The 9,458-nt window shown below is 42.1% G+C and overlaps 2 pseudogenes; one reads left to right on the forward strand and one right to left on the reverse strand.

Annotated features, from left to right (window-relative positions):
• Window positions 1-1,919: 1,919 nt before the first annotated feature.
• Window positions 1,920-7,504, forward strand: LOC102008826 (annotated as a pseudogene).
• Window positions 7,505-7,676: 172 nt separating this feature from the next.
• Window positions 7,677-9,458, reverse strand: part of LOC102009153 — a 9,503-nt pseudogene continuing 7,721 nt past the window's right edge.

Consider the following 9,458-nt stretch of genomic DNA (forward strand, 5'->3'; position numbering starts at 1 on the left):
TGGTGGTATAGACCTGTAACCCAAGCACTCAAGAGACTGAGGTGGGAGGCACTGACTTCAAAGACAGCCCTGGGCTACATAGTGAGAACCAGTCTCAAAAAGTGCAAATTTGATCAAAAGCCATTTATGTGGATTTTAGCAATACTGTATATTTTGTAAAGATTTGCAGGCATTTATTAAACACTTATTTTAATCACTATTTTAAATCTAATATTCTAAAGACAAAAAATAAAATAAAAATGTGGTAAAGTGATTTGGGATAATTTTGTTATAGTGTCTTAATTCAATCCTTCTAACACCCTGAAATAGTTCTTAGCACTCTGAGAAGTTAAGCGGTTGCCCAATTTATTCAATTGTGAAAAAATACAAGAAAGACTCAAACACTGACAAATCCTGTCTCAACTGTCAAAAATGTTTCTTTAAAGGGTGGAAATATAATTCTCATTCTATGTATTGTGTCAAATATCCACCGTCATTAGGGCAAACGGACCCAGTCTTTCTGTCCCATTTCGGGTATCCTGTGTGACCATTAATCACGCAGCGTCAATTTGAATGGATTTAGAGATGCCTAAAAGATTGGCAGAGCACAGTTCCGGATGTGAAATTAAGGGACTTCTTTCTCATGTGTTCCAACACGTGGAGGAAACCTTGGCTTACATGAGAGGCAAGGTATTGACAGCAAAAGAGAAATTTTTCTAAATATGGTTTATTGGAATGAAGAAATGTAGAACAAAGGACTTTTAAATGAACTCAAGCTAAATAATTTCTATAATTGTATAGTGACTTATAACATTTTATACTTCGGAAGGTCATGTTGCCAACTCTGCAGTCCCAGAAAAGAGTCCCTTTGAGCTTTAGTCAGTGGAAGCAAAAATGACAGCAGAAGTAGATCATCTGAACTTTTAATGAAAGATGGGCGATAGTTCCTCTGCTACTACTGAGACTTTTTAAAGAAAGATTATCACCTTATTTTGTCATTCATATCCTGCTGAAGTTCGAGGATAAAACTGTGGCACATATAGAACCAAAAATGATGAATGGCAAGATGAAAAATTTATACAAGAAAATATGTGAGGTCTGCTTTCTACCTTGTCCTGAATTTCTTAGTTTCATTTCATTGATCTCCATTATTAAGCAGAGCTGTGTTTTGGTTTAAGTAGCTTATTCAACAGATTACAATAATAATACTTTAAGTACACATTAAGTCAATAACATGTGAGCACTAGAATTCTTACTGTGTTCCTGTAAAGGTGTATTATTGTTCAGTACTCGTAAATGTTGAAAATATCTGTCCTTTGCAAATGCTATCAACTACTTTGTGATAGTTCTGTAATATATAGCTACAAATTGCCGAAGTTAACAATGGATTATTTTGTTTCAGTTTTGTTATCTGTCCTCACACGACAGAAGACAGTAAAAAATTTGGTATAGGTAAGGATTTTCTTAGAGCTTTCTATGATGTAGACTCTGAAAAGGATGCTATGCCTTTTAACTACTGGAGAAATAGGTAATAAGAATCACATTTTCCCTTTATGAAGAAGTTTACCCACTGCAGTAACAGTTCTTTTTAGTTATCTTCTTACTATAGATGATGTAAAAGCAGCTATGAATAGGAACATTTAGCTCCAAAAACTTCTTTGAAGCTATCATCATAAATAATATAAACAATTTCCAAAATTTACTGCATGTGTCTTCCACAGGTGCTCCCTTGTTCTGTGACGCACTGACTTCAGATTGCATCCTTTCTCCCTGTTCCGGTCTTGCACCCCCAGTTCCTGCTCTTGGATCCAGTAGCTGGACCCCCAAGCCATGGCTGTCATCTTACTATCCCAGGCTTAGACTCCTGGCTTTGTCCAGAGCTGGGTCTCTAGCCACTAAGATTGTGTTCCTGTGGAAACTGTGTAAGCTGCCAGCGAATTATGGAGGCTGAAACTGCAGAAGTGTCAGTGCCTGAGTTGCATGAGGAGCACAGAGTTGAGTGGTGTGATGGGATCAAAGGTGGGAGTAGAGAGCAACACCTGTGCAACAGATAAGCACTATAACTATGCAAGCCCTGGAGCTTGGGGGATGTAGTTTGGAGATTTCAGGGTGTGAGAATGGGCCCAAAGTCCAAAAGCAAGAGCACTTGTGGGAACCTGTAACAAAAAGGTCATAGCTCCCACCGCCAAGGAATTCTAGTTGCACTCACTTGCCAAATCCATAATCCAATGAGCATAAACTATGCTTTTCACTCTCTATCTCCTTCTCCCACCCTTTCCCCACTTCCTGAAATATTCCTTCAGTGCTCTCCCTTCCCTGTCTCTAATGTTGTATTCAGGTGAGGAAAGAACACTGTATATCTGGGGGAACCGAGCCAGCGTGTCACGGGCAGCCAGAGATATCGGAAAAGAATAGACCCTAGAACTCCCTAAGGAAAGTATCAAGGCTAAGCCTACCTCTAGTTCCTCCTCCTCCTCCCAGGGAACAAAGTTAGACATCGCTAACTAACAGCTGCCAGCTGCCAGCAGTAGGTCTGGGCCCATGGGCTTTTCCTGCACTGTTCCTGGTACCCCCACCCTAACACTGACTCAAGACTCTGGACCATCCATACTAAGTTTTCTGACCCACTGAAATCAATCCATAATTGAAGGTCAGGAGGAATTTCCTCTCTGTAACCAGCTGTTCCTCTTAACTCACTTTCAGATATTTACGGACTTGTTTGATTCTGCGATCCAGGAACAACACAATGGATATGACCCCCAGATGTTGAAGCACACCACTGATCTGGATGTCATTAATTGGGCCAAGTACTACACTTCTGATTTGTGTTGCTGTGTGCACCATTCTGTAGCTCCAGTTCCTACACCCTGACTCATGGTCATTCTACTCCTGATTTGAGAGGAGGAAAGAATCATACCTTAAGGGTATGTCTTCTTCATTTTTCACTTTTCCTTCTTTCTCAGATCCGTTCTGGCTTCTTCAGTGAAAGGTATTTGTGATCCTTGGGGGTCAGAACTGACTAATTTACCTGGTGACTCAGTCTGCCTCCAGCCTGCACTTGTGAGATGAGAGGCGGAATGTGTTGTAGTGGACGCACTGAGTGGGCTGAGGGTCACCTGGCTGGATGTTATCACAGGCTCGGTGAGGTGACACAGGCTGAGCAGCAGCGGTTTATTGATGCAAGGGGCCTTGAGGGTGAGCTGGGTGGGGAGAGCAGGTGGTAGGTAAAAAGGGCCCCAGGAGAGGGTGGGCCAGAGAAGATGGGCTCTGTGAGGCCCAGCGGCCACCGGGAGGATTCTTAGCCCCCTCTGCTCTCCCCGGAACCACGGTCTGTTTGATAAGCCCGTGTCCCCATTGCTGACTGCAGCAAGAGTGGATCAAGACTGGCCAGGTGCTCAGTATGAGGCTGGTACTGAGCTGTTTTATTCTCCACACCCATAAAAACCCTTTTTTCCTCTGTCTCTCCCAGTTCCTGTCTCGCCTCTTGATTCCTTTGCCTCTAGCCCTCAAGCACAACAATGAGAAGAGCTTCTTGATCAGGGTGAATGAGGAGGATCATACAAGGACATCTCTGTGGAGAAGGGTGGCACTGTGAATAGAGTGTTTGAAAGATTCTGCCAATCAGAAGTGTAATACTTGGCCCAATTTATGGCATCTAGGTTAGTAGTGTGCTTCAGCATCTGGGGGTCATAGCCATTGTGTTATTCCTGGATTGCAGAGTCAAGGCCTCAAAGATGTTAGAGAGAGGTCTTTAGGGGAGTGGGGTGGGAGGAAGTAAGGCAAACCAAAGAGCCCCTCTGGTGGATTGACTGTCATTGATCAATCGATCCAAGACATTTCTGATAGTAAATAGAGTAACTGTTAATTAATCCAGGAAATGGGTATCAATTAAGACTGTCCTGGAAAAACCAGAGCATATGGTCACCCTAAGAAAAGGAAGAAAGAAAGAATGTCAGGAATTTCAGGATGTGAATAAAACTTGTCAGATAATGCAAAGAAAGAATAACAGAGGCAGCAAGTCAGTGCCTGGGGTGTGTGGTGTGGGCCCGTGGGGTGTGCAGATAAGGAACACACGTTTGACTCTGCATTCATCTCAGAGGTGAGAGATGGTGTGTGCATGTTTCTGAAGTAATCCCCCTGTTCTGAGCCAGGGAGACCTTGGCTCCAGATTCTATCATTTCTGACGAAGTATCACATCCAGATATCACGGTTTGCTTCTAGATATCCCCACAAAGCTTCACGTGCTTATAGGTGGTGCCTTTAGGAGGTGATTGGCTCATGGGAAACTAATATTCATCAGTAATCTGCCGATGCATTTATAGTTAAATGTGACGTTGGGGGATGGAGTCTGGTCAGAACAGGAGTGTCTGAGGATGTGGCCTGGAAGGGTTTGTCTCCCCTCACCCTCTCCCTTGATTCTCTCTCTTTCCCGTCTGCCATACCGTGAGTAACTGTGCCATGCTGTCTTACCGTGGGACTGAAACCTCCACAAACTGAGCCGAGGTAAACCTCTCTTCCTTTATATGGTGAGCATCAGGTATTTTGTCCCAGCAATAAGAAAAAACTAAGACACTAGGCTTTAGTCTGAGAGTAGGAGAGAGACTGAAAGGGGGAGGGTGTAATGGTTCAAATTCCAGAATGTGTGGTGCTGTGTTAGGAGTTGAACTGATTCCACAGTCCTGTCTATGCTGGTTGGGTTTTTATAATCATTTCTGCACTGGAAACTGCCATAAACCCAACTTTTACTGTATATTTTCACATATACAGTTTAATTTTGGACTTGCAAAGAAAGAATTCTTGTTTTAGGTTCTAGCCAAGAATTTATATTTTTGGCAAATAATGAGTAACATATTCTGACTAGGGATGAGTGAGGAAGTACTCTTTAAATTACATGCTTCCATTTCCTTATCCATAAAACTGAGATAAATTTTCCTGCTTTAGGTTGTTGTGTGGAATTAATGAAATGACACAGGTAAAGTCACTGGTGTGCAGAAAGTCTCAGTACATGTTCGCAATGTTATTTTTCTCGATGTGTTTCCCTACTATGTTCAGCATGTAAGAATCTCCCATGCCGTGGTTCTTTCTCAAAGGTAAACAGGGTCCCCTTCACTCATGTTGGATAGTAGTCTTTGTGTCTGCTGCCCTGGCAGACACTGTGTCTCTTCAACTCTGACAGTCATCTGTATGGTTAGGATGATTAAGTGGAACAAGAATGCCCCTCCTGTGCCCGCTCTTGCTCGCTTACACAGATACCTATGAATCTGGCTTTTCCTCTGTTTTCACATTTCTGTGCTTTCTCCCATATGTTCCCCTACAGCTAACAGAAGGTTCTCTTGCCTCTTCCTGTTTCCGAGCTTATACCCCCACTCTCTGTCCTCAAGGACCCTCTGCTCATTAGCAAAGCAGAGATAATGCGTGCAGAACCCATTGAATAATTAATTCTTTCTCAGTTCAGTTTGCTACCTCTGTTTATTTCCCTAGATCATTCTTAATGCACCACTCCCTCAAGTTTCTTTGCATGCATGATGACAGTAACAAACTATCTTCACCAAATCAATATGTAATACAACAAGCATTGTTAATTTCCTACCACTTTGTTTGTAACTCTGTATTGTCTGTACTGTTCTTTTGCTATTTTGTAAAAGGTTGTCTGTCTGTTAATGTTTTCCTCCTTTTATTTTTAAAATAAAAAATAAAAAAACTATCTTCACCAAAATAAAAACAATAATATTATGCATTTGCATCCAGGCTTTTGATTATAGACTTATTAGAGTTTCTATGGGTCTAGCTAAAGCCACATATCCTTGGTTTTTTACTAATAGAATCTTTGTGGACTCTAGTGAAGCAGCTGATCCAGGAGAATGGCTGGGAGTCCATGTGGAATTAACATTTAGGATACCTCTTCACTTGTCCATCTAACCTGGACATTGGACTTTGGGCAAGAATGCGCATCAGACTGCCGCTGCTATGTAAGGTAAAGGAACTCTGGGGTTAGAGAGGGTTATAAACAAGGAAAGGGAATGTGGATGGGGAGGGAGTAGGTGCTTTGAAAAAAGCCAGACATATAGTTCCTAAGAAAGAGCTCTGAGCAGGTAGGAACAATCTTTGCTCCAATCCCTGTCTCCTCTCTAGGAGAGATGCTTCTCAAAGATCCTATAGAGCCTTAGACTCCAGAAGCGTGATACCAGAGGAATGGACATTCCTGCTATGGGCAGTATCTTTGACTCTATAGTTTGGATCAACTGGGCAAATCAGAGGTGAGACACTAGTGGATTAAGGTTTACAGAAGTTGAGATGTGACAGTGCTGAACCTCAGGAATATAATTGTTTTAGTTATTTTATCATTTCTGGACAAAATACCTGATACCCTCAAGTTAAAAGAGGAGAGATCTATTTTGTCTCATAGTTTTTAGAGGTTTCAGTCCATAGTTGGCTGGCTCCAAGGCCAGGCAGCATGACAGAAGAGGAACAGCTCATGGTATGACACAAAGCAAGAAGAGATTAAGGGTTGAGGAAGGGAGATAGACCTTTCCAGGGTATGGCCCCAGCATCCCACCTCCTCCAACCAGGTTTTACCTCAACATCACATTTATCTATAAACTCATCAGTGGACTAATGTGTTGATAAGTATCATGTCCACATGGTCCAATCACCCTCCCAAGTTCCCACCTATGAGCACATGAGTCTTTGGGGGAACACCTGGATATAAACCATAACAACAATAGCACCTGAAATGAAATTCAGATTGTATGAAGAGGTAACTGGAAATGAGTTTCCAGAGCAGGGAAGTCAGGTAGTGCTAAAGAAAGAAACTCAGATTACGGAAAGCAGAGATCAAGGATGAATGGTCATTAATGAAGTAAACTATTTGATGGGTATCAACTTTTTGATTGGTTATTTGCTCAAGTAGTATCTGAAAAGAAGACAAGATATCCACATCCTTACACCTCTTATCCATGACAAACATTAACTCCCTATCTCAGGGAGATGACTCAAGATCACCAGACATTCTATACATTTCATGGTGGCCAATTCTACTTGCCTTGGACCTCCCCCCAATCCTGCCTTCATTCTATTTTTTTTTTTTTAAAGAGAAAAGACCAAAAACAAAATAACAAAAATAAAGACATAAATAAAACAACATAAAAACAGTAAAAGTGATACAGAATTTCAAAACAAGGTGATAGGAAATTAACAATGGTTATTGTATTATATATTGTTATCTTCAAAGTTGTTACGCAGATAAACAGATCTAGGCTTGCAAGATTTTTTAAGTTTACTGGTACAATTTAGATATACATAACAGCCACATTCATTACAGGGAATTTGTACCTGTACATGATATATCTTGATTCCTCTTTTATTTATTTCCCTATCCCCTTGTCTTCCTTCAACTCCTCTTCTCCTTATTTACATTTTAGTAGAAATTCCTTGCTATGCTCCAGCTGTCTGTGTTATTTCTATTGGTGAAATGAGGAAGGAGCAGCCTCCAGGAGATGAAAAGAAGCAGTGGGGTTATTTATGATGGAAGGAGACTTTAGGTATGGCATGCCAGAAAAGCTGGCTCTCAGGTGGGTGGAAAACATTAGCATTTATCCATATTCCTCACCAGCTCTTGAGAATAATTAGGATGCACTTTACTTGTTCTGATGTAAGACTTCTTCCTCCAGCAATCTCCCTCAACTGTAGAGACAGGCTCATAGCAGGTGCCCAAGGAAGCTGATCAGTGCCAGGGCCCAGGAGGGCTATGACCAGTACTGAGGACCCCAAGCTGAGCTTCGACCTATAATGACACAGGAATAGAGGGAGCATCACAATTTTGCTCCCCAGAAGCCACTGAAACTTCGAAACTAGTTCTCTGCCTACTGACCCCTTCACTCCAGGGATCTCCTTGTGGGGAGAAGGAGGCAGTTCTAAAGGCCAGACAGCACCACAGTGGGCTTAGATTTTGAGTCAGGAGATGGAGGGTCAAGTTGTTGGGAACTCACTTTGCCGTTCAGGAGTCTCTTTCCCCTCATGTTGGGCCCATGTGACTGCTTCTCGCTGCTCAGGACTCAGAAGGGCCCTTTGCTCAGGAGTGACCGCCACAGCCTGAGCACTGGTGAGACTGGATAGCTGGGTGGGGCTGAACACCACCTGGTGGTAGAGATAAGAATCAGCACGTCCATGTAGCCCCTAGGGTGTCCTGAGGTCACCCCAGACCCCGGTCCATCAAATCTTACAGCGAATTTAGGAGCAGGGACTACAGAAATGGCAAGAGGGGTCAGGCCCTGGATCTGTCCCTGCAGCAGAGCTGAAAGAGCCAGGTCTGGGATCCCAGCTATTGAAGAAAGGAAGATGCATGTCATAAAGTGGGCTCTTACTCTCTCTTCAAACCTATAGATCTCCAACTGCTCCCAAAGTGTCCTACCACAGACCTTCCCTATGGTGCCTCCAGGCCCTACACACTTCACCAGATTTCCAGTTACAAAAGTCCAGGGCAACTATGGAAAACAGTATGGAGAGGTCAAAACACTAAACTAGAAATTCCATTTGACTCAGCTATTCCCCTTCTAAGTGTATTCTTGAAAGAGTTAAAGACTTCATATTACAGTGTTACTTGCATACCCATGTTTATAGCAGCACAGTTCACAGTAGCTAAACCTTGGAAACAATCTATACAACTGTACTTTGTCTCTCAACAGATGAGTGGATGAAGAAAATGTGGTATTTACACACAATGGAATACTACTCTGCAATAGAAGGAGAAACTCAAGAGGAAAAACTTGAGCCGTTTGTAGGAAAATGGATGCACATTGAGATTATAATGTTAAGCGAAGCAAATCAGACACAAAAGCTTAAATTTCACATGGTTTTCTTATATGATAAACCCAATATATACATGAAGTACAAAATGAAAGACAGGTGATAGGGGAAAAATAGTTATTTTAATCCAGCATAGACAGTGTATCTAAAAGTACACCTTGATTTAATGTAATTGCCACATGTTATTTACATGATTTTTGGCCTGTGAGTCTGGCTGTTAATTTGTATTCATGATAATTAACTTGATAAGGACTTATAAAGGAAGTGATTCTGATGCTGGCCAAAAAATTCTTTTTAGAAGAAGATTGAGGGGAAGGGAAAGAAAAAAAGAATTGAGATGTGTCATGTACATGTAACAATTCCTTGCAATGAATATAATCATTATATACTGCAAACATGTACTAATGAAAATTAAAATTGAATAAGAATTAAAAAAAAGAAGTCCACAGTAGTCCTTTGCCCCGTTCACCCATGATGTGGAAACCATAGCAACTATTTCCAGCAGTGGCCCAGCCTCTCTACCTGCTACTGTGCCTGTTTCACTGAAGACCTCAGGTCCTCAGTTACTGACTGGGCCAAAGCCACCAGGCAGCACAAGGAGATGGGCCAGAACCTCCAGCTGTTCCTCAGAGCACTGGAGATGCAGATGGCCCAGGAAGAGAGCTGCTTGGCTG

The sequence above is a fragment of the Chinchilla lanigera genome, unplaced genomic scaffold, assembly GCF_000276665.1.
Source record: "Chinchilla lanigera isolate Chin_1 unplaced genomic scaffold, ChiLan1.0 scaffold00008, whole genome shotgun sequence".
NCBI lineage: Eukaryota > Metazoa > Chordata > Mammalia > Rodentia > Chinchillidae > Chinchilla > Chinchilla lanigera.